Source organism: Xiphophorus couchianus, chromosome 11 (genome assembly GCF_001444195.1).
Source record: "Xiphophorus couchianus chromosome 11, X_couchianus-1.0, whole genome shotgun sequence".
NCBI classification, from domain to species: Eukaryota; Metazoa; Chordata; class Actinopteri; order Cyprinodontiformes; family Poeciliidae; genus Xiphophorus; species Xiphophorus couchianus.
Genome location: NC_040238.1, coordinates 23,424,097 through 23,449,896, shown reverse-complemented (window position 1 = coordinate 23,449,896; position 25,800 = coordinate 23,424,097). Strand labels below are relative to the sequence as shown.

Sequence of the window (25,800 nt, the reverse complement as noted above, 5' to 3'; positions counted from 1 at the left end):
TTTTTTGTTAGTTTTTTTCAGTCAAAAAAGCTACATTTTGCTGATCATGATTGACTGGTAAAAACAACAAAAAGCGTAAAAAATAAGAAAGAGGGAGAATATATATATATTTTTTTTATCAATGCTGTACATCTATTTCTGTGTGTATAATTTGAACTCTGTGGATTGGAGGAAAATGTAACTTGTGATTCCTGTTTAAAAAAAAAAATCAATGAAGCTGCATCTCTTGAAAAGTTCTGAAAAATAATGTAAGCGTATAGTAAATGTATTATTATCGTCTATCTGTCTGCATGAAGTAAGGCTTTGCATGTTATGTCACGGGTGTTTTACTCGTCAGCTTATTTACAAGAGAAAAATTGATTATCTGGAGCAAAACGGACAAAGTTGGCCACAGCGTCCCTGTCAACAGAGAATCAGGGTGTGTCCGCTTTTAAATTTTCCTGCTTCCTTCATGTAATTCTTGACCACCCTACCTTAATCGCGCACTATATTTTATTTTCCCTCCTTCTTTCAGAACCCCCTGCTTTCTCCAATTAGTGTTTCTCCATTAAAAGTGCTCACAGGCCCCAGTGGCTTTGACTTTTGTACTCCTGCTAATTATCTTATTACTGCTCAGCTGTACTGCTAGATGTCCAGGAACCTAAGCTCATTCTAGCATTACATTAAATGCAATTTATCTTCTGGAGGAAAAGCAAGGCCCGATGAATTAATGTGAATTAAACTTGTCCAATTTCGCTGAGCCCTCGGGTCGCGTTGTGGTGTATGTTTGTGCATGATGGTGGAGAAAACGGAAAATGTAAAGAACGCCGTTATTAATAACATTCAGCACCAATATCGTTGCCAAACTGCAAAGAAGCAGATTTGTTCAGCTTTTGTTTTTTTTTTTAAGTATCTGGGACTGCTCTGAGATTTGACAAAGATTGGTATCATGCTTTCCAGTCCTTGCTCAGTTGTCCTTGTTTTTCTCCTGCTTGTTCAAATTGCACTAAAGTGCTCCATCAATATCTTGCTTTCAAGCTGAAGGCGGAAAAGTCGTGTTTCCGTAGCAGCCGTTTCAATTCAATGGGCTGTTTTTCCTGGGTATCCTGACATAAGTCTTTCGGTGCGGTCATTAAGGTTTTGTACCTGGCCTTACACGGCCGCCCAAAAAAGTCAATAAAAGCCACTGTAGCTGTTGTGAGGCGACAGCATGAACGTAATCAATGCCTGGTGCTCACAGCTCACGGTGAAGAAGTGCACAGAAAGCGTTGAAGTCAAAATGCTCTCTGAGCGTGGAAGCACCCAACGCTCGCAGAAAAATCCCATCCAAAACGAGCTGAAAATCTGCTTACAAGAAAGTGTTACACTTTGCCAAAGAGTGACATGTTGCCTGGTCACAGCGATGATTTAATGATGGCGAGGACAAACTAATCCAGCCTTCAGTCATCTTCTTTACACAGTTTGCAGCCTGAAATGACATGATTATCAGTCTGCTGTCTGCTTGAGCAGATTGTAAAGGGACAGGATGACAGGAGAGTTTTCTTTTTTTTTTTTTACGTCACAAGCAACACATCCAGTGACTTGCAAATGTCTTCGTGCTCCCTGAACGTTTTCACATTTTGTCACATTACGACCACAAGTATCACATATTTCATTGGGATTTTATGCGATATGACAACACATACAGTAGAGCTTAGCTGTGAAATGGAAGGAAAATTTATTTAAAAAAAATTTCAAGTGGATTTTCATTCACTGCAAAAACACAAAATCTTGCCATGTATTTTTTTGGTCTAGTTCCTAAAGTAAATATCTTAGTACACTTGAAATAAGACAAATTAACTTGCAAGTAACTTTTTAATTAGATATATTTTAAGATATGTCTTAAGTCAATTATTCCTTACTGATTATGAAAAAGGGCTGATTCAGATTCAGGGTTTCCCCAAAGTATTATAAGCCTGGCGGGTCACCAGGCTTTATTTGTGCCCCCACCAGGCTAAGCATTGCTCATTTATTTAAGTTTTTTAAAATTTATTTTGCATTTAAGACTGTATAGTTGGTGTTCAGATATTAATCTTCCAATCTTTCAATAACGCATAATTATCAAGTAATACTTTCAAATTTCTTGTCAACTTTAAAAACATTTTTACTCAAAAACACGACGGGCCGCTGGATGAATGACTGCATTAGCACCCAAACACCGGGTTAAGCAAGTTTTCTGGGGAAACCCTGAGAGTATTTCACTTAAGGCATAGGAAAAAACATCTTGTTATGAGTTAAGTAATCTGCCAGTGGAACTAGTACTTTTTACATAAGTATTAATTAATTAGATTAAAAAAGCTCTTATATCTTGATATGGGTCTACTAATACCGAGACTAAAGATAATTTGTTCTAAATGTCATTTTGAGGTATCAGAGTTAGGGAAGCTAAAAACTAATGCATGCCACACTTTTCAGATATTTATTTTAAAAATATTTTCAAAATCATTCCATTCCACTTTGCATTTGTGAACTATTTTGAATTGGTCCATCATATAAAAAAATTGAAATAAAATTCATAGAAGCTCTTCTATGACGCCATGGAAGTGTGAATACTTCTGCGAGGCGCCGTCAATGAACATTCCTGCTTTGCCTTCCTTCCCCTGTGAACGCAGTCAAAACCTAAACCACCGATCGGGGGAAAAACATCTTAAACGTGCAGCTAAACCAATAATGAAGCCTTATACGTGTGAACGCGCCTTGTAGACGTCGCGGTGGCTGCGTTTAGCAGTATAAGGTCCATATGCTTCTCCTTCTTCTCCCCCCCACTCCCTTTCTCACTGTCTGCTTCTCTCAGTTTCCCACTGGGTGGAGGAGCTATAAATTAAACTGGGAAATTACTGCTAACTGTTGGAATAAATTAAGGCGCTTTTGCGTCTGTAAACACCGTCTGACTGCGTAATTACACTCCCACTCCCGCTGAGATGCCATGGAGAGGGAGCGCGGCAGAGACGGAAAGCAGCGCATGAGGGGCAGTGGGGGGGAGAAGGAAGGATGAAGTAAATATCTCAGAGGGGTCAGATGTTAGTCATTTCCTCACTGAGTCCTGGATGTGAGCTGGGAGCTGTGAGAGACAGATGAGGCGGGGGGGAAAGGTCACGTTGAACATCACGATCTCAATTAGCATACAGTTAAACACATGGTGACGGTATGAACGTAAGAAACTCAAATATTCCTATAGTAGCGTCGTCTGAGGTGTGAGTCAGTCTAGTTCAAGTCAAACGAGGTAGGACCTTCACATTCAAAGGCCATGCTGCAGGGGTGTCTAAAGTGCGGCTCAGGGGCCATTTGTGGCCCTTGGAACAATTTTGTGTGACCCCCTGTCTGCAGTGGTACAAATTTCACCCTCCAGTGGGAACTTTTTATCTTTTCTTAAAACAAGAATTTAATTCTTCACAAATTTTATTCTTCTTTAATGGAAAGTGCTTTTCTTTTATTTCTTATCATTGTAATTTTAACAGCCAACAACTTCTTACTTAAAAAAAACCCAAACTAGATCACATTTATTCCATTTTTGAAGAAGGTTATCCTTTTTGCAGGGGATAGACTAAAAGATTTTATAGATCAAATAAACCAAAAGGTTGGAAAACTGTCCACCTTTTATTATGAAACAAAGTTGCCACTTTATTTCATTATAATATTGGTTATTCAATTTGTTGATGGATGGATATATATATATATATATATATATATGTCACAACAAAGTTATTTTGTGTTTTGAATCAGAAAAACAATATGGCCCCTCTGTATTTTCAACTTTGGGATTCTGGCCCATGTTGCGAAACGTTTGGACGCCTCTGCCATATTGCCAGTCGGTGGCGCAAAAATGCGTTTGCGCCATACGCGACGCATAGGAGATATATATATAAAATATATATATATATTTTTCTATTTGAGTTGTTTGATTGTTTGATGACAATAAGGTACAGATGGCAGAGAACAAAAAAACGGAAGAGGTACAAAATTAGCTTTTCAAAATGGTCGACAGAGATGACCGTCTACCAGGAGGAGGCTTGAAAATATTCAGGTTAGCTTAAGCTACTAGCAAAAAAAATGACAGGCCAGTGTTGTCTTGTGTTTGTGTTTTGTAGCTACAGATGTGTAAGGTGTCTGCATACACCTCCGAAAGTATGCATGCGCACCCGTTCTGATGGTCAACGCAAGGAGCCGGCCAGGCCCAGAGCCAGACAGACCCGGTCCTCAAGGACAGCGACGCTATCACTCTGAGCATATAGCGTTACGCGGCGAGTCCATATTATATCACCAGGCAGGCACATTTAATTAACAAGTCTGAAAATGTGTGAGCGACTGTAAACCAACATCAGCTGCTGACACTGAGTCATGAACTCAAACAAGGTTGTTGACATTAGCCAGTACAACACAACCGCTGGTAGCTGTGCTCTCCGCTGCCCGGGCTGCAACATTAATGAGGGTAAGACTTTATATATATATAAATATATAAAAAAGTAAGCTTGCTTGTCTTAGGTTTTAATTTTTAATTGGAAAAAAAAAGTACCAGGCAGTGAAAACTCAGTGTTTGAGCTCAAACGGTGACTTACAAGAATTTGCATCTACTCCTATCTTGTGATGTTTTTTCTGTCTAAAGGGGGAGACTTGAAGCTGTGACACTGTGTGCCAGCAGCATGCTCCTTTATTAGGTATCCTGACAGCAACATAGAGCTGTCTGTGTCCTCTGAGGAAATCAAAGGGATGTGAGGATTTTTGATTTTGTTGTATGGCTCAACACCAAACTGCAAGAGTATTTAGGGGGCTAGAAGAAAGTTCAATACAAGCCACAAAATGGGGTTCAGCATGCATGTGGAGGACAGTATCCCGGTCAGATAACATCAGTATTTAACTTACTGACCAACAAGGAAACAAGTAAACCATCGTATGGGCAACTTTTTTTTTTTTTTTTTACAGGTGTTTCCTAAATGAGGGGTGCCCAAAGTCGGTCCTAGACGGCCGGCATCCTCCATGTTTTAGTTCTCTCTCTGGTTTAGCGCACCTGGATCAAATGATGGCTCGTTATAAGACCTAAGGAGAACACTGACATGCTGAAAAGGTTGTTGCTACCAGGGAGAGAACTAAAACGTGCAGGATGCCGGCCTTCGAGGACCGACTTTGGGCCCCACTGTAAAATGATTGATTTGATGATCTGCCCTGAAATCTGCTTTTCCACGGACGTTTTTGACAACGGAAAAGGAAACGTGTCACTAAACGGTCTATAAACTCTGCTAGAGAGACATTGTGGACTCCAAAAAGGTCCACGAGTTGACATGAAGTATCTGAGAGACACATCTAAGTTTCAGCTCTGCTAGAGGGTCACAGTGTTCACAGATAGATAGGTAGATAGATAGAGACCACTTCTAAAGGTAATTTTTGATCACTATTATTATGTTACTTCTTTTAGGGGCACCAAAGTAAAGGGGGCACATATAAAAACGCACACTGCACTTTTCATATAGATATTTATTTAAATAATCAAAAAAATTAAACCATGCATCATAGATAGATAGATCACTGTTCAAAGCGTGCATAGAGGCTTTCATTAATGTTTTGCAGCTTCCTCCCTTCCTATTCTTCACCAATCTCAGCTGGAAACATTGGAGGGGTTTTTCTTCTTCTCCCCCACAACCCTCCATCTCTCTCTCTCTTTCAGAGAATAAAACACGTTTCCGCGTCTCGGGGCCAATTTATTCAGTGCAAATAGCACATGAGAGCCAGCGCATTTTTTTTCTTCCCCAAGCCTGCAACGGATGAACGAGCACGGACCGCTCCGGTGACTAATTACCATCATAAACCCCGCACAAGTTCTGCGGGCGAGTCCGGCTCGTTTTATGCCTCCGTATTGCCGTGCAGCCAGTGCCGCAGCGGGGAGATAATCGGGCGGAGGGAGCAGTTGCACAGAGTAGACGGAGAGAGAGAGAGAAAGAGGAGAGGAAGGGACTGGCAGCACATGATCACACGGGCTGTATCCAGTCACTCATCTACTGGAGCATTCATAATTGCGGTGGCGTCCACATATGGGAATACAACGGTGGCGAGATTGCGATCGCACCTGATTCTGGAGGACAGCGTGCGGGGGAGAAAGGTGGTCAAATCCGGGGGACTTTGCCTGAACCAGCCGAGGGGGAAACGAGAGACTGAAAGGGAGGGAGAAAAGAGAAAGAGCGGCAGCCCCAAACACTATCCGGTAGGTGAGCGTTGATTGATGCGCCCGGACTGCCAATATGCTTTTCATCATCCGATCTGTGCGAAGAAGAAAAATCACCTCAGGAGTGTTTTACCGCGCTGTAGCCCCAACAAGTATCTCCTTTACCCCCCGTTATTACTCAACCAATATTCGCGGCACGGTTCAAGAAACAATTAGGTCTGTCTGTGAGACAATACATTCGACTATCCGCAAATGCCAAGGCAAATGATTGAGGATGCGGCTGTCAGTGAATAGCTGGCAGGCTGACGCGAGGACTGGGTTCTGGTTCGAAGGCCCAGCGTGGGTATAAAAAGGAAAGAAAGAAAGAAACATCTAACAAAAGAGGGGAGAGCGTGAAAGCTTCAGGGATTTTGCACTGATTGATTGGCTTCATGCAAAAACATCAAAGTGAGGCTGTTTTTTTTTCAGTTGGAATATTTCAAATGCTTTTAATCGAATAATTTATTTCTAGACATAGTTAGTAGTACTGTTGATGTCATGTACTCGATTATTAGTGCAGACTTTTATCTCCTTCCTTTCCCTCTGGTGTTGATTAATCAACAACTTGATCAGGTGAGTTTCAGAAGCCCCACCCTGCTAGATTTCCACTTACTTTATCTGATAAGGACTTGTGGACAGAATTACTGCGTTTATAATGCCTGTAACAGCATCACCCCCTACACACACACACACACACACACACACACACACACACACACACACACACACCCCACCACCACCATTTATGCCCATTAAATTGTCATTAGGGTTGTAAAACAGCTGAAACCAACACAACATGATGCAAATCTAAACATAAAACTGAGAAATATTTTGCTTTACAGAATCAGAGAGTGAGCAAGTGTAAACTGATGGGGCAGAAAATATGATAAATAATAATACAGCCTATTTTTTGCATTGTTTGCCTTCCTATTGGAACAATTTGGGCTCAACTTGCACCATCCACTTTGTGTAACTATGTTGCCATTTTTTCTTACCCTTCCCTCTTCTTGTTTGTACTTGTACGCAAATAATTTTGGATCTTTGTTAGTAAACTAGGCCTAGTAAACTACACCTATGCCGAAGTTTAGCTTAAAAACTACAAAAAGATTTTCATCACACTATACACCCTTTGGATGACAGTGGTCAGCTAGCCGACAGAAGGCGAACACATTTTCCCCTCGCTTTAAAAAAAGTATATACGTTTGGTTGTTGGAAGAAATTTCCAGTCATGTAGCACATGGATGGTGATGGTTTAACACTCAAGCAGCATAACTGTTGGCATTTGTACTTTTACGTCTTTGTGCAAAGTGGGGTAGTTACATGGCAGCGAGAAGGTAGTGGGTTCGAGTCCCGTCCTTGGGTCTTTTGACGTGGAGTTTGCATGTTTGAGTGAGTTCTCTTCAGGTACTCTGGCTTCCTCCCACAGTCCCAAAACACAACGTTTAGGTTCATAGGTCCCTCTAAATTGGACCCTTAGGTGTGTGTGGATGTGTGTGTCAGTGATGTGCGGTCAGGGGAGGCAGGTGAGGCAGAACCTCACCTGTCATCATGGAACAATAATATATAATCATTTATATTGCTATTTGCACCCTGTGGTTTGTACACCAAAGTACCTATTTTTCATTTAGCTTAAGCAATTCTGCAAAATAACTCTAGATGGAACCCCTGCTGATTGATAATATATGTTGAAGTCATAAAAGCACATTTCCTTTCTTTAGATGATGAGTCAAATACTAAAAAAAGTTAAATTCTCAGTTTTCTAAGGATTTATGAAAACCCTTAGAAACAACTTTGTGTTTTGTACCCCAACACAAAGCTGGGATACAAAAAAACTTAAAACTACAAAGGTACAAAATGGCGTTTGGGCAAAATGAACAAACACCCAGTGGGATAGCTTGAACTGCTGCTTCTTAAACACCTCCAACAAGACCAAAATTTAAGTAGGACTCTCTGATCATGGAAGAGGAACTATGTAGATGATCAACGCCACCGGCTTTCCTCCATATTGCAGCTCTCTTAACAATCCCCTCTACTGTAAGGGGCAGAGGAAAACAAAACCAGAGCTCACATGGATAAGGAGAGGCTAGAGACACGCCTGATGTAATGGCTTGATCTAACCTGTGCTCGTAGCACTCGGGCGATAGACAAACAGATGGCATCTCCAAAGGAATTCATCTTGTGGATGCTGGAAGAGGTATTCTTGGACGGGCTGGCCTCTGACTCGCTGGCAGCGAGGCCTCCGTCTGGCAGTAATCATGGCAGCAGTGCTGAATGGCCTTGCTGATTACATTGCACAGTCATATGACTTCCACTCACCTTTAAAAAAAAAAAACAACAGCAAAATCTTTCTAGCAGCTTTGCTGCTGATGCTGCTGTGGGTTGCTGAACTGATTTGCATTTCTCCATCGCACATCAATAGATGCGAGCTATTGAGATTTGCAAATGCATGAGCCGCCTGGGCACAATGCAGCCTCTTCCAGTGCTATTAGATGTTTTGATATTAACACGGTTATTGAATGGTAAGGCTGTGTCTTGTTCATTTGCAGACAGAGCAGACCCAAAGTGTTGCAGGTGGAGTCTTTGTAGTGTACGAGTCTTTGTATGATGTGTTGCGTTTGATGTTTGATTTAAAGTTATTGTCAAATGCTGTTTACACTGCCGAGGACATTGATTTATTGCAGGAGAACAAAACTTCTGAATGCTTGTTCGGTTTTATGTTATTTCATATTTTACTGTTCACACTATTAGAAACTGCTGGGTAAAAACCCCCCACAACCCAGTTTAGGTTATTATGCTGACTCATTCCAGGGTTAAATATGGACCAATCCAACGCAGGCCAGCCCCAAAAAATGACTAATGACGAATGTTACGACTACCAAAGCTTTAGTTGAAAAGAATAAACCCACAATATTACTATTGTCAGTAATATTTAGTTTAGTAAACCTGTAATATTTAGTAAAATTCTTTGCTTAAATAAAAATATTCTGCTTTAAAAATGATCATGTTAAAAACCTGAAAACACCATAATATCTTAATTTATTTTTAGTGATACGTTCATATTCCCATAATAAACTACTGTAAAATATATACCACACATTTAGACACCTTTGTTTATCTTTTCCATTACATTTAAAAACAATATAATTGAAACACACACTCACGAAAACTTAAATCAAAAATAAATATCGGCTTTTTATCCTCACTCTAATGACCTGATGACAAAGTAATTGAAGTCTGAAGTTGGATTTCTCAGTCGGAAAATTCCCCTTAAAACACTCTGAATTCAGAAATCCAACAGGAAAAGTCGAAGCTCACTGACCAATCCCAAGCTCAGTGTCCAATATGGCTGCATGCATTTAAAATGTACTGAAAGCGGGTAAAACAAACTATTTATTATCTGTTCTGATGGATTGCTAATAGTTGTTTGTCCCAAAATAACAGTATTATAGTTTCTGACATAAAAGCAGAACCTGCATCACTGGGGTTTGACATCACTTCCAGCTCTGAGCTTTGCCTTCTGGGAAAAAGCGATGGCTGCCACGTTGGGGTCAAGATTTTACATCATCGCCACCATGTTGTGAGAGGCAGCTTTGTTGAGATACCCTCACTCCTTAAATAATTATTGGGCAAAACTAAATATTTTTCGGAGGTAAATTTAGGTGCAGTTAAGGATCATAGTTTTGGTAAATGTTATTTATTTTGGAGTGGATATATTGTTCATTATTATCTTACTGATTTACATCACTGTTGCTAAAATGAACATACATCAACAAAATAAGCTAACTGATTAATGTTTATTTGAATTAAAGAAAAAAAAACCTAGCACTAGCTTGTGCTAAGTACTTCAAAGCTGATGAAGGCTAATGCTATCGCAAATGAACAAACGTATTAACTCGGGTATTAGGTTTTTTACACCTAAAAACACGATATTAAGTTTTTTAATATCGTAAAATAATTCTTACACCTAATAATTAGGTGCACAATTGTACCATTGCATTTCTTATTTCAACCTGTGAAATGAGAAGGTTCAGCGAATCCTTATCAGGAGGCATTACATGGTAGAAAATGGCGTTCTTTGATGAATGTTGAGTCTCCTGGTTGATACTCACAAATTTGGTTAAAACCACACAGCAAAAACAAATCTTATGGGCTAAAGAAATACTCCAGATTGGATTTGTGTTTAGCAATTAATTCCAGCTAGGACGTTTTCAAGGATGCAATACCAAGGTGCTTGCTAATCACTTCTATGTCGCTCAACAAAAATTGTAGAAACAGTGCACGCTGGCAGGCACGCAATGTTTTAGGTCTGCAGCTTATGCAATAAGCAGGGTAATGTGGAGGGAGCCGTTTATAATTGCATTTGGCCTTCAGGCTTACTTTCAGTAATGACCAGAGCTGTAAGAGTACCTCACTTGGCAACCTGTAGCAGATCAGAGGGCCGCGTTGTTTGCTGCCAGTGATAAGCTCGTCTTAAATCATAAGTGCTCGTTTCAGTCGGCTGTGAAAGCGAGGCTGCATTACCGGCTGACGTTTGACGTATTGATGTTATTGACTGATGGGCAGATCATTTCATCCTGATCTCTGACAGATTAGCCACCAAACACATCACGAAAACAGTTGCGGCTTAGCTGTTCAAAACAGTCTGAGGAGACGATGCGTGGAAGATATCGCAGCAGGCAAATGAGAAATCAAGCAAGCAAGATCAAGAGAGATCAGCTGGATGCATATCTGCAACATCACAGCTCCACCTTATCCTTTTTTTCACATTGCTTTGTTTTCCCCATCGCATCCTCCTCTGCGTGGCTGCAGAGCAGCTTCGCAGAATTGGATGGACGTGACGCCGTTTGAGATCGGTGAGGGGCTGCTAGTGGCTCTGAGTGTCGGCACTTTCTGCTCGCATGGGGAATGTGAGGACTTCCTGTCTATAAAACGCAACGGCATCGCCATTATATTCACGACAGCACAGTCATTAGAGGAATGGCAGCCTTCGCCAGCATCCATTGTTGCTACTGGAGGTGAAAGAATTGACAACTGTGTGTGTGTGTGTGTGTTGGGCAGCAGGTGGGAATCTGTGAGAACAAAGAATCCATCTTAAAACAGATTTTAGCGCTAAAATGAAAGTGATTTTGCCATAAAGCATCTGTATTCAATATTGATTTGAAATTATCAAAATTTGTAATTCTTGCTGCATTTTTTGCAGCAGCAGAGAAGCAAAACAAGACAAGCTACATAAAATGTGCAAGATGTAATTGAAACAGAAAATAGACTAGCATATCTAAATGGCAGGTTAAGAACGGAGCTTCAAGAGAAAAATTATGGGGATCTACACGCTGAAGTGCTTTTCGGGCAAGCGGTAAATGAAGTTGAAAATACCTTTTAGTGAGGCGTAGAAACAGAATTACATTCATATATGTGGGAGGGAATAAAATAATGATTAGCTGTTGTGCTAATGTAGCAGAAAGCTGAATATCTATAGGAATGGCTGCAACAGAAAACATGCCTGTATGATGGGAAAAGATGGCGTAAAGGAAGAAAATAAAAGAACACTAAGAACAGAACCCAGTGGAACTTGCATGTTCTCCCTGTGCATGCGTGGGTTCTCTCCGGATTCTCCGGCTTCCTCCCACAGTCCAAAAACATGACTGTCAGGTTAATTGGTCGCTCTAAATTCTCCCTAGGTGTGAGTGTGTGTGTGCATGGTTGTTTGTCCTGTATGTCTCTGTGTTGCCCTGCGACAGACTGGCGACCTGTCCAGGGTGAACCCCGCCTCTCGCCCGGAACGTAGCTGGATAGGCACCAGCAACCCTCCCGACCCCATTAGGGACAAGGGTGAACAGAAAATGGATGGATGGAGGTATTTTAATAAGATCCCTGGTTTTGTTTACTGAAAGCATTTTGAAGTGGTGGAAGAGAAAGAAAGGGAAAGAGGTTAGTCATTATGGCTTTTGGTGGTGCTGCAGCTTTTATCTGTGGGCATGACTAAAAATTCATTAGTTGAACATTTGCAGGGTAACCACACATTAAGCTGCTGCTTAAAACTTCAAATTCCACTGGATTGGTTTCTTTGGTTTGAGCGACAGAAGGCGCCTCTCTTCCCTCATCTCCACAACCCAGTTTTATCCCGTTTCCAAGTCGCAAAATTCATTCCCCTTTAATCTTGTTGTAAGTTCTTTCATTCCGCTAATAAATAGCCATTAAACTAATCCACATGTAAATTAGGGCGTCGCCTCGGCTTCGCTGTGTGACTTTTCGAGCAGTCATTAGCATATTTCATTGGAGGAGAGTTGGCAACGCCGTGTTTTGTGGATTTATCCAGACATTTATTGTAAACTTCCCCGCCACCCTGCGCGGCAGAAGCCCGAGTTTTACGAGTTGCTGTTTATCTGGCGGGGTGGGAATGACGGGATCAGCACATGCTCCTCAAACCGAAACGCTTCCAAGGCAAATAAAACATGAAGGGAGATGAAAACATTTCCAGTTGTCTTGTAATTGCTGCTGATTCTTGCTACGCTGACTGCAAAATACGTCATATATGATTTAGTAGTGAGGCATTACAAACCACCGGGGAGTTGTAAATATTTTCACTTTTAGCATAAATATGTAAAACAAAAATATCTGATTCATTTTGTTCAATTGAAAGAAACAGTATGAGTAGTGAGTTATTACTACTATTAATTAGCTTATTAGTAGATATAATGTAAATTTATACATCCCTCTAATAAAGGATAGGCTTGGCTCTATTTTTGAGTTTTATATTTGGAAAATGCTGTCTGTGTTGCTTATATTGTTCTCAGATACAATTTTCTTTCTTTGAAACGGCCAAGGCAGCTGTTTGTGAAGATCGATGGTGACATTGGAGTGGGGTGGCGCATCATTCAATTTAGGCCTCCATTTCCAAACTCGGTTAGCCATTCACCAGCAGTTAGCTGGAATGCCTCTCAGTTAGGGTTCTGTGGAAAGACTGCAATTAAAAGAAAGACGTTGCTATTTAGTTTCAACCAGAGGAATGACCTAACACCAGATAAGATACATCTTGTCAGTTCCAGAAAGTAATTTCATGCTTTTTCTTTTATTTAGACATTAAAAAGCTATTTACATGTTTGAAAAACACACTTTTCTGTCTGTGTTTGAGTGACCAATGAAAACAGTAAATCCTGCTGCTAAATGTTATGTTTAAAAATGTACAGAAAGTGAAACTGGACTGTTAAACTGTTTAGCAAAAAGAGAAGCATTGCTTTGATAATATCTAATGTTTTTTTGTTAGCTTACACCACTTAGCTTATATCGTCTACAGCCTGTAGAAACAGTAGATTGACTAGATCAATTACATTTTTAAAATGATTAAGTTACAACATAGATAAACAAAGTCATTGAAATCTATTTTACACAATTTAGAGATAGAATTTGACCACCAAAAGACATCATGCTAATACACTTAGCTTCCAGCAAGCTAATAAACTGTTGGTATCCTGCGCTTAGGTTTATGGAGTTTTAGTCAGTTTGATAGAAAAAAATCAACTACTGCTTCAGATACATATTAAATGTGTGGTTAAAATATTAAATAGTTATCTAAAAATGATGCATAACCACTTAAATAAAAGCTATTTACTACATAAATAGTTAGCTAACTGCAACTGAGTCATTCAAAAATTGACTTATAGGTGACAGATATAACTTTTGAGAACAATGCGAATAATGAGTGATATGATATGAGTCAACTGGAAGAAAAGTCTTGCCATAAGACAACTTATCGTTCTGAAAACACAAAGGCTGTATGAAGTTAAAAAAAGAAATGCCTCAGTTTGAGCGCCTTTATGTATGTGACATACTGAAATGTACGCTTTTTAAATAAAGAGCTATTTATTGATTATAAGCTAACCGAAATTGAGCCATGGTTAATACTTGTCATAACTAAACTGGGAAAATTGTATGCTATGATAATAGGGGCCAGCTCCCTGGCAGATAAAAGATGAGTGTTGGTGAAAACTGTGTTACAATGCAGCGATGCTTCGAAATACATGACTTTACTTCTCGTATATCCAACAGTTCCTTCAATTGAATGTTGAACGTCCGCCCCTTGCAAGAACAGACATCAATAGCTTAAAGGTACTTGTGAGAGCAAACTGAGCGGGAATAGAATCGCAATTTGTCCGTCTCAAAAGAGTCTGTTATTATTTTTTTCTTTTTTGCCTTTGGCAATATTTTCTTGTTCGTACATGAGATTGCTGTGTTTGGAGACTGAAACTGTTTTAATATTCATCCCATCTTCCTTTCAGTAACAGGCTGAGGCTACACATAGCAAGGAAATATATTATAAAACCCGGATAACCAAAAAATGCAGTTTTAAAAACAAGTTAGCTGAATTAGAAGACACGAGTGTCTTTTTTTTATATAATAAATCTCATAACACACAACACACTGCTGCATAAGACTAGTATATGAATCACTTTGCATATTTCTTCAATCTAACAATCTCAGCCTTGAAAGAAATGCTGAGTTTTAATCTGGGCATGTACATGCTGAAAAAGTTTTAGATATTATTTATGTCCCTGACAGTTTATTAATAATCTGCATGTGTAATAAAAAAAAGGGAAAAAAATGGTATTTGTGGTCTAAGGTGAAGCTCATACTAATACTTGTCTGACCAATTTCAACAAAATCAGTTTATTTAAAAGCAGAGGCATTTAAAATGCTGTGACCTTTAGTTGATAATACAAAAACCACAAGTAGCTGATGGGGGGCTTGCTTTAGAATTGCCAAAACTCTGAACTAAATAAGAGATGGAGGAAGCTTTTTCCAGCCCAAAAGGACTGACATTTGTTGACATTAAAGCAAATAAGTCCAGCAGAATTCAATAAGTGCTGTTTAATCATCTACTAAGCCAGTGTCTCAAAGAATTCAGTCTCTTATGAACAGACCGAGTGTGCAGTTTTATTTGTAATGCAGCACAATGTATGAGGTACATTAAACGACTCTAATGTCAATTACGCAGATTACGTAATGGTTATACAAATCAGATAGGCATAAATTACATTTCTCCATTAAGTTTTTCACAGTTGCACTTTTAAAGACTTGTTAGATTTTAAGACATTAATATGTTGCCATGGGCATTGAGCTGATTAACGACCTTACAAGTTAATTCATGTCACTTTAAGTTTCCGATATCAAGATATTATTTTGATGCTTATATAGGAGTTTATGAACTAACTGTAAAAGGAAATGAAGGGACTCAAACTGGGGGGATTGTTGCTTTGGCTTTGGGATGAAATTAGTTTTCTCACTTTGGATTTAAATCAAATTTGTTAATGCTAAAAAAAAAACTTACCAAAGGCTTTAAAACGGGTCTGAGGTGAGGAAAAAACACAAAAAGGGCATCTTGCAGCGTTTATTAAACGTTGACCTAATAGGTAAAATTCGCGTTTGGCATGTTTGTACTTTCGTTTGCATTTTTAAAAAACCCTAAAGCAGCACTTGTAAAAAAAAAAAAACCACCACCTCCCAGACATTTTTTGGAAATAAATTAATATTTTTTGGGGAAAATGAGCTCCAGCACGTTTTGATCAGCTGTTTTTTTCGCTGGAAGCTCTGTACAATGGCTGCTGGAAAAGACAAGTGTCTTGTTGTTGACTTATCATTCAGAAACCACTTGCTGCATTGCTGTTGGCTGTGCAGAAAGCCCTACTGCTTTTCAGAGATGTACAGTTGTATAATTGCAGCTATTTTCACATGCACTGAGACTGATTGAGGGGCGTGGTCAGCAGCAAATTAGTTGGATTTGAAGCGACTAAAACATCTCATTTAAATTCAAAAAGAGCTAAAATCTCATTGTCTAAGAATGATTTTGTGCAAAAAAAAATGTATGAACATATTTGCATGGTCCATAGACCTATTCTAACCTGTTCAAGAAAGCATAACGGGTTAAAACATCTTAGTGAACACACTGTGTTAATCAAACAGTTATCACAGCCACAGGTTGACAGGGTGATCGGTCCAGGTTGAATCAATCAGGTCAAGTTTCTTCATTGGATCAAAGCTTTCTGCATAATTTGGTACAGACAAGATTTACACTAACAGGGAACAATCAATCACTCAATCAATCAATCAATCAAAAACTTAATTTTTGCCAGCCAATGAGAAAGAAGGAGACTGATGTCAACCAATCACAAGAGTTATTCCTCAGTGCCTTACTGACGGGCGAGTCTAGGAAATAAAAATAAAACTCTCAGAATGTTGATATAACAAATATTCAATATTTTACCTTGAGAAGATGATTTTAGATGATTTAGAATAAATAAACCTTCATTATTTGATATTTTTCTCTGATATACACATAAAATGAATAAACATAATCATAAAACAGATTTATTATGGGATATTAGTATTTTGTAAGTCCAACAGCGTATTTGAAATCTCTATGAATCTCTTTGATTTGGTTAGTTGGCGACACTTTGTGTAATTAGTCTGCTGCCAAAATACACAAATAAAACGGGATAAATCGGCTGCAACCTCGGACGCTCAATATATAAAATATTTATATTTCCTATAAAGCGGAACATGAGCTGCTAGCTTGTGCGTGTCTGATATGGAACGCTGTGAATCAATAAGCGACGTGCGGCGAAGTGCAGAATATCAGGTTTCCTTCTGTCAAATACAATGTTGGACATATGATGCATTTTCAAATAAGCTCTTTGCACACGACGCTGACACTTTTCTCAGAGCAACTATGAAAATCCAGCTCTGTTGCCGCAGGTTGATTGATGCTGTAAAAGTCAGAGCCATGAGATCAGATTCCGGATGGCGTGCTGTTCGTCCAGCCAGCGCCATTAGAGGCGTACAACTCCCCCCGCTCTATCATTTGTCATGTTCAAACAGGAAACGGTGTTTTCTTGAAGATGTTGGGTTTTGCAGTAGCCGTAGTTGGCTTGTCGTCACGTTCTAACAGGTACAGTACACGGAGTTTGCTTCGGCGCTTGACTCTACACGCTCTCCGTGTTCACTGCCAAGCGTGGCACAGAAAAGAGACCTCTCACGTCGCCCTCTTTCCCTGGCGGTGATGAATTTGTTCTTTCATTGCGTTTTGAAACCTGCCTGTCATCGCTGGCATGAGAAGCAGGGGCCCGTTTCTTCCTAATTGGAGAGAGAGAGAAAAAAAAGAGAATCTGGACCCAAAAGGATGCCTGTTTTTTGTTCTGGCTAAAATGAGTTCTTGTTCCTTGCGAGGAGCTTTTCTTTCTGCAGAGAAGCTTTATTTTCCCCCCAGCCCAGCCTAATTAGTCAGAAGAGAACTGTAATAAATACTGCAAGAGGCTGTGAGTAAACCGTACGGCCCTCTGCAAACAAAGCAATTGGACGTCTGCATAAAAAAATCACGTTCATACCGAATGCTGAGGGGAACCCTGAGGTTTGCTCATTTGGGCTAATGCATTAGGAATCTCAATGTTGTGGCCGGCATGCTTTGCTAACAACTCTGAAAAATGTCTCGTCGCTCCCGTTTCACCCCCATCCTCCTCGCCTTCCTCCTTCTCTTCTGTGCTTTTTTGCCTTCTGATGTCGACCTCTCTCCTTTTGAGCTGCCATGTTTTTTGTTATCATCGCAGAGACAAATGAGAAACAAGAGAGGAAGAAAGCCTCGGGGCTCGTGTCCTCACATCATCACCACCCCCTTTATCTCTCCCCGCTCTCCCTCTCAATCCACCATCTCTCCGTCTTCCTGAGTGACAGCTGGCAGCCAGTAGGGTACAGCCGGCGTGCCAGCCCAAGCGCATATATTTGCCAACTGACTTGAGAAAATACACATTTGAACGTGAATGACTCATGCACGCTGCAGCTCTGTGTCTCCAAATGATGCTTTTCTTTATTCTCTCTCTCTCTCTCTCTAGTTTTTTTTGGATACATATGCAGGACATTATTACTCTCCCTGTTACCCACAAGCGTTTGTGGTCACCAAAACATGCGAGGAACACATTTACAAAAAGCCTCTAAATGAAACCTAAATGACGCTGTCTGGCGACGGAGGCCACGCATAATATGAAACATTAAACGCAACAACATGTCGAGATGAGAACTCGGTTGGCGGCTGACAAATCTTCTCACCACAATTATCGGAACCAGTGCTTTAAAATAAATTATTATGGAGACAGGGTGACCCCAAGATGCCACACACTTGTAATAACAGTGAGGATAAAGTACATGTCTTCCTCAGTGTGCATGATTTTAAGATATAAACATGGATCCTCATGCAGCCTTGTACTGTCTGAGTGTAGATATGGGTCATTTTAGGGGATGAGCTAATTTGTAGCAATGGCCTCGCTGCTGATGATAGATACCCATCTGCCTTACCTGAATGACATGTTCTCTTGTCTTTCGTATTTTTAGGAGTCTCTGTGGAAAATGGGTCTGTTTTTAGTGTCAGATTCTGGAAAACTAGAAGCTATGATTACAAGATGAAAGTAGACACTCATCAGTTTTAAAAGAAAAAAGGTTAAATAAAAACCTCATAAATAATCCTAAATAAAATTCTTAATGCACAGAGATGAGATCAGAATTTTTATCTCTGTTTTTTGTAAGGCATTAAATTGGCAATGTTGCAAATTCGTATTTCTTTGTAATAAAAGAGCTGGGATTTAAGACTGAAGTTTGAAATATTGTGCTCTGGCTTTTGTGCCATCAACAACAGAAAAGTCTAGTATTTCTGCATCTTTTATTAGAAATTAGCACAGTTAGCATGGCTAACTGGCTAACACCTCAAAAACCGCTGTCTTTGTGTGTTTTTTCTAGATAACATAGGTTCTTACTTCTCCTCTGAGACTATAGACTGCTGTCCAAATCCAGCTGAAGGTTAAGAAAATAGAGCCACTATGCCATAATGTCTTTATTCTTCCTGTTATCTGTTTTAAGTTTTGCTCTCTTTCTTTTTGCTAAGCCTGACTGTCACGTCACTGTTATAGAAAAGCTTCAAAAGCTTCTTTCACTTCCCTTGATCTCACAGATGCTGAAAAAAGCGAACTTCCAGTCTTCTTCCTGCTGTAACAACTTCCACAAGGAAGAGTGTTGTTGTCATGGTGATTTTGTGGTGGGCAGCATTATGCTTTCATCAACTGAAAATGATCTGAGTGTCGCGTTTTAGCTGGTCAAGCTGAAAGTTGACAGATGATTTCTCCGTTCTTCTGTATTAATGTGATTTTACCTCCACTGACAAAATCCAGCAAATTTAAGATTAGATTCTTAAAAACTTCAGGGATCAATTATCTTGCAGTTTGAATAAACAAATGGATGCTGTCCATAATATTTGTCTGTATGAAGCCTTTAGTAGTGAACTAATCTTAATCTTTTAGTCGAAGTAATAATAAAATTCTTTAAGTTGCCTTATGTCACAGAGTAACTTATCCAGAAAACAGTGGGACAATTTTGTTACGTTTAATAAATTGACTAATATTGACTGAAGTATTCCCAGTTATATAGTTTCATCTAGAAATATATTTTAATCTGTTGAAAACGCTTTCGAATGCTTTCAATTAACAATTTGAAGGATGTTTAGTCAGGATGAGACGACTGATGTTAAAGTTATCTTGCTGCATCTTGCGATGATAATTTTGTGTTTGCTGGATATTAAAATCTTGGCAGATGGACAAACTGTTCTGCAAGCCGTCCAGACTCTGCCTGGTTGTTTAGACTCTTTCAGCCACGCGCTGCTTTCCATTAATCCGAGCACCCAGGGGCTTTTCTGTAGCATTCTGTGAGGGTAATCTTACTGGGTCTCGCATGCGGTGTTAGGATTTAAAGTACGGACCACCGTGGAACAAGTAGTCCAAACTGTGTGTTGTGATGTCAGCTGAAACACACACACACACACTCACATCAGAGGGGGGTCTTAACTGAATATAAATCTACGGAGTTGAATCTGTGCTGTGGCTTTCGCTACTGTTGCTTTTTTTCCACAAACTTGGACAACAAGACACAAACGTGCACACAATGGGTTCCCACAATAAAAACAGATATTTTCCTGAAATGTTTGGATAAAGTTTATTTATTTATTACGTGTGATGAAAGAGCACCATTCCAATTCTTAGACATCTTACTTTTTCTGATAATTTGTGGAAACAACATTATCATAAATATAAAACTTTCTTGTTTTGTATTTGAAACACAAACCAAGTAAGTAAAAGCTAATTACCTTCTTATCAAGAGAAAAAAAACAAAACATTTTGTCATTTCTATTTTTTTTTTGTTTAGCTTCTGTTTATTGGAATGAGGTCAGTTTAGCTTTTTTTTTTTTTTTCCCGTAACGGGAATGATTGCTGATCGAATCAATCAATCGAGTTTATTTGTGTAGCACATTTCAGCAACAAGACAGTTCAAACTGCTTGGAAGGTCCATCAAAGTGATTTTTTGTTTGTCCGTAGTACTGGAGCCAATCCCTAATTGAATTACGCCCTGGGTGGAGAGTACCAACGTCTGAATCTGCAGCCGCTTCCACTGATAGGTTTGGAATCAGATCCACAAGGTAGTTTTGAACAAACACAGTTTTGGTATTCATGACTTAGACCATCATATTTATTTCACCAAGTCTTAAAATGGCTTCAGAAATGGAGGCTTGGAAGCTACTTTCTTTAATTTCCACATTTCAAGGAAACTCCCAAAGGCAGTCAGCTTTATTTTCTTCCCTTAGCACCAAATTGGAATTGACAATTGGGTCAGGTTCTTTGATGATGGAGGATGAAAAAGCAGTTTGGGATATCTAGGATCTGATTAGTGTTTCCTGGAAACCCGATTGCTCAGCGTTACAGCGATTGGAGGTTTGGAGTTCATCAACTGCAAACAGGAAATAACAGGACACCGGATTAGGCGGAACATGGATGGAGTGTAAAAAGAAAAATAAAACCATAAGAGGCTGTACACAGACGCAGGCATATGAACAAGTAGTGAATATTTCTGTGTAATCTGGGATTGTACTAGTTCCACAGGGAGATGTAAGACAGAAAAATATAAAAAATAAATAAATAAAAATACACAAACAGGAAAAAGGGTCTTAAAAAACGAGGTTGAAAGTTGAACCTTGAGGGATAAAGCAAGACATTAATGAAAGCCAAGGAATGCAGAGATTTGTTTTGCTTTGACAGGACAGACAGTCGAGGATCAAACCAGAGCCTGAGACTGAAACCACTGCTACAGTAATCTGCTGGAATCAATTCAAAGACATTTCTGCACAAGTCGGATATTTGGCTGAATATTGTTCTTGCATTTAGCATCAATTCAGCATGCCGAAGTTCTAGCAGTTACCACAGTAACAGTGGATATGTATGTTATTGAAAACCACCAAGAAAGTGTTTTTACCTATAACATTATAACACTGCATTACTCTGAAAAAACTGTTGAAAAATTGCTTTTTGATAGAAGCTGAGTGCATATAGCTGGCGGAAAAAAAAGGTTTGTTCTTTGATTTCCATGTCATTTGTTGAGAGATGCAAGGTATGTTTAATAATCAGTATCAGAATATAAACCAAGAGAAAATATGTTCTTGTAAAAGATTTAATGCACAATTCTAGAGGTAAAAAGGTTAAGCAGAATTTAGTCTTTATTATTTTTAAACATAAATGGTACTACCGTATAATAAGGTTTTGATGTTGCATGATTACTGCAGCAGATTCAGGGCAGTTTAATGCTTTCTACTAATTTTTTAATACATTCTTTCTTGACGACATCACAACTTGTAAGGTAATCTAAGCAATAAATGAACATATAGGCATGTGAACTGTTCCTCGTGTTGCAGGAGAGAGTAAGGATGGAATCACGTGAGGGTTACTAAAATGGCAAAAATTTATGTTATTTGTAGGAATTGTACAAATTAGGACCTTCATGGGTCTTGGATTTGTTGCACAACTTAAATTGGTTTTTTCAATACCAACTGATCTCATACAAGAAGTGAATGAGAACTGAAGCCCATTGAATAAGAAACCGTTCAATCTAGCAAGTCCCACATAGACATGTTGGCTGTTTTTTCCCATTGGACAAAAGTATTTTTCCAATGTCCAGTCAGCTTTTCTCATGTTTGTGCTTTTATTGCTACTGTTTTTCAGGTCCTGGGATGTTTCCATCTTCTCTTCAGTTTCTAGTAGCTAGACGTCGGTGTTGGCATGATTTCTGAACGCAGTAGCTTATTCTTCTTTTGCTCAGTTTTGCTTATGCCCCTGTTTGAAGTGTTGTTAAAAGGCACTTTGAATTTTAAAAATGTTCACTTAAAATCCTCTTAATACTTGCTCATTGTAGCTTCAATTCGACATGCTATTTACCGTTTTCTTTTTGCTACCTAACCTCAAGGTGTCACTGTTGAGCAAAAAATACAGTAGTCCAGCAGAAATGGCTGCAGAAGAAGACGTGACGGGAAGCACACACACAAAAAAGAAATCTAACAACTAAATGCTCATTATCCTAATTTAAATTTGCTGCAGTTTTTAATGAGTGTTACTAAATATACCCCCATAACAGTATTACTGCCAGGCATAAATATTTCAAAGTTGTCAGAGCTATAAAATTCAAAACATAGAGACGTGCAGTCGCAGGAAAATCTATTTAATAAGGAAAAAATATTTAATGGTTAAACAAAAGAAAGCAACTGCTCATGTTAGTTTTCTCTTTCTTTATCTTGTATGTCTGTAGTCAAACCAAAACTCAAAAATTGTTTTATTTTGCTTTGCATGTTGAGACAAAGATCCTGCAGGATCAAAACTTTACTGACTCCTTGTTGCAAACTATCAGTAACTCTGATGATCAACCATAACCAGAGAGCTTTGCTGATGCTGCTCTCCCCTCAAGTCGTTCAAGTCACACTTAGGTTTCAGCGGGCATTGGGATCCCATTTTACGAGCCCACCGATCAATCAATCCCGTAATTCAACCCTGCAGTCAATCATGTTTGAATGAATAATTCACAAACCATCGCAGAAAGCTCTGGGAATTGGCTCACAGACAGGGCACTGCCCTTTCGCTGCAAGGAGAGCTGGATGGAATCAGCCCAAAACGAGAGGAAAAAAAAGAAAAAGAAAGCTGCATCAAAGAAATGTGAACATTTGTGTTAAAATGTCCAAATCAAACCTACTCATTCAGGCAAGTGCAGATATTTACATCCTGCTTTGATTTCAAACTCTATTAGTTTTGCTAGCAGGATTCCTTCCTTTCTTTTCATTCACTTTTTTTTCTCTCCTTTTAGCTCACGAACAAAATGCTTCTGTAGGCTTAAATGACTTCTGCTCAGTCTGATTGCTTTTCTGTGCTACATATAAGGACCCCATTCCTATTCTCTTATCCGATTTTATACAAGTGAATTTTAATTGTAGCGCTTTAACAAGATCTCAAAGCAAGATATTAAAAAAACCTCCGTCTAAGTTACAGTTTCATGACTGTACAGATTGAAATTATGTTACGTTGGACATTGGTATATATCAACTGCTGTAATGAAGTATCAGTGTGACATTTAGCAGAATAGTTTGACTGACTAATAAGACACATACTGTCAAAATAAATTAATTAGTGTGCGATATATTCAGAGAAATCAATTAAAACACATCCAAATTGGTTGGAGGGCAAAAAAATATGAATAAAAAAGTTGCGAAATCATTATTCTTCACCTTTAGTTGGCGATATTCACCGGCTCTCCCTTGCAGAACATGCACCAGATTGTGAGGACATTTCTTTTCCGCAGCTCATGATTGCACAGTAGAGTCTAGATTTACGAGCCTGACCCGAACCTGACCCGGGTCGGGCCAAATTTATTTCCTTGTTGGTCAGGTTGGGCTCGGGCTTCTGTGGCGCATTTAATAATTCTGTAACAAATACAGCACATAGAAAATCAAACAAGAGTCCACAATATAAAGTTGTGTGATTCTACTTGTTATAGCGCTAACAGAGGAGTAGATCATTTAACCTGTTGAAGGAATGAAGGTAAGCGAGCAAGAAACAAATTTATGAGACTGTAGCAAAAGGACAAAGTACACTTTACTAAAAGTATAACACTAAAATGATAAAAGGAGTCATAAGTTTAGGGCTGTGCAAACAGAATTGTTTGTTTCTTAGTTGAAATATGCACAATATATTTTATACTAAAGGTAGAAAACGTTTTAAAATGATTTATCTTGGTCAGATTGTCTGTCACATCACAAATCATGGACTTTTTGTAACCTCTGTACATTAAGAGGCATCTGCGTCACTGTTTGTCGAATGGGCGAGCCATTTCGTGCTCCTGAAAATGAAAGCGTATTCCCATAGCCTTGTGTTTGTTCACAGTTTACATTTTCCAGATTACTGCTCTCCGGTCCCGGAGCTTGTACGCGGCCAGCTGTGAAAAATGCAATGGCGACCAAGTAAAACAACGCATATTTTACCAGCAGCAAACGTATGAATTTCACAACACCACTATATGGAAACAAACAGAGCTTGTTGCACCATCATCACTGGGTCAGATTACAGACACATCAGCCTCTCGCCGCGCGGTCAGGGTGCAGCGGACCAGCGGCCCACGCAGACAGCGCCCAGATGGACAGGTTTAGTGTTTCTGATTTCCCCCTCCTCTTCCCTTTGAGCCTGCACAGGCTCCCTGCTTCGTGCAATGAACTGCGATGATCAATTGCGCTGAAAATTTCTCGGAAGGTTTAAAATGGAGTTCTGGTGGAGCCGGCCTACCTCTTAAATTTTTTAACTTGCCTCCGTACAGAAAGACAAATGGCTGCCTTTTATAGAAACTGCCCCGAAGCAGTCTGATTGTTAATATCACTTTTTTTTTCAATATATATTATTCAATAGTGTTGTTAAATATACAAAAACACGGCAGCATACTTTTTATTATGCATGAGCTTTTTAGTAAATTGCGTCATACCGTTTTCATGAAAGTGTCTTTATAACAGAAGCTTTTGACTGGTATTGTGTTTTTTTTACGGCCATAGTTTTAGCGTCAGAGTCACAATTTGTCAGATGGTCATGGACTCCATCCAGCACACACTCTCTCAGGGAATAAAGGAATGAATTGCCGATAGAAAAATGCCAGGAAAACATAAAATTACTTGACATTGAGGCTATTGGCTCTGCGTCTGAAGTGAATGTTTATGGCACGGGGCTTTTTGGAGGCCAGGAGGAGACAAAGAAAGCTAATCTCACTTAAAACGGTAAAATCTGCTCTATAGCTAATGAAGTAATACACTGTGGTCAATGAGGTAGAGGCACTGTGGAGAGCCTACGCAGTGTGTGCGTGTGTGTGTGTGTGTGCTCAGTTTGTGTAAGCCTGTTTCTGTTGCGTAAGTGGGGGGTTTGTTTGTCAAGGGGTTGCTGTGATAATGCCGCCATCAAGAAGTGAAGTCTTTCAAGGGAGAGTGAGCAACATCAGGAAGTGAGTGGGAGAAGGTTGGAAAAGCAAGAAAATTCAGACACTTGAAGTGAAACTTTGAAGTGACGGAAATGAGAGAAAAAAAAAGTAGAAAAACAGAAAATATGAACACACATGACAACGTATAAAACTGGTTAACCGATTAAAGAAGAGAAGTAACTAAGCTAGCACACTGCAAGTTAGCGCTAATTAAAAATTGCGCCTTCCCTTCATGCGGA

At 39.3% G+C, this 25,800-nt stretch overlaps 1 protein-coding gene across 1 annotated transcript in view; it reads left to right on the top strand.

Moving 5' to 3' along the window:
• Positions 1–5,686: 5,686 nt before the first annotated feature.
• Positions 5,687–25,800, top strand: part of flrt1a (fibronectin leucine rich transmembrane protein 1a) — a 59,123-nt gene continuing 39,009 nt past the window's right edge. Inside the window, exon 1 of the mRNA XM_028030631.1 lies at positions 5,687–6,211. The gene's annotated coding sequence lies outside the window, so the exon portion shown is untranslated. The remainder of the gene's footprint in view (positions 6,212–25,800) is intronic.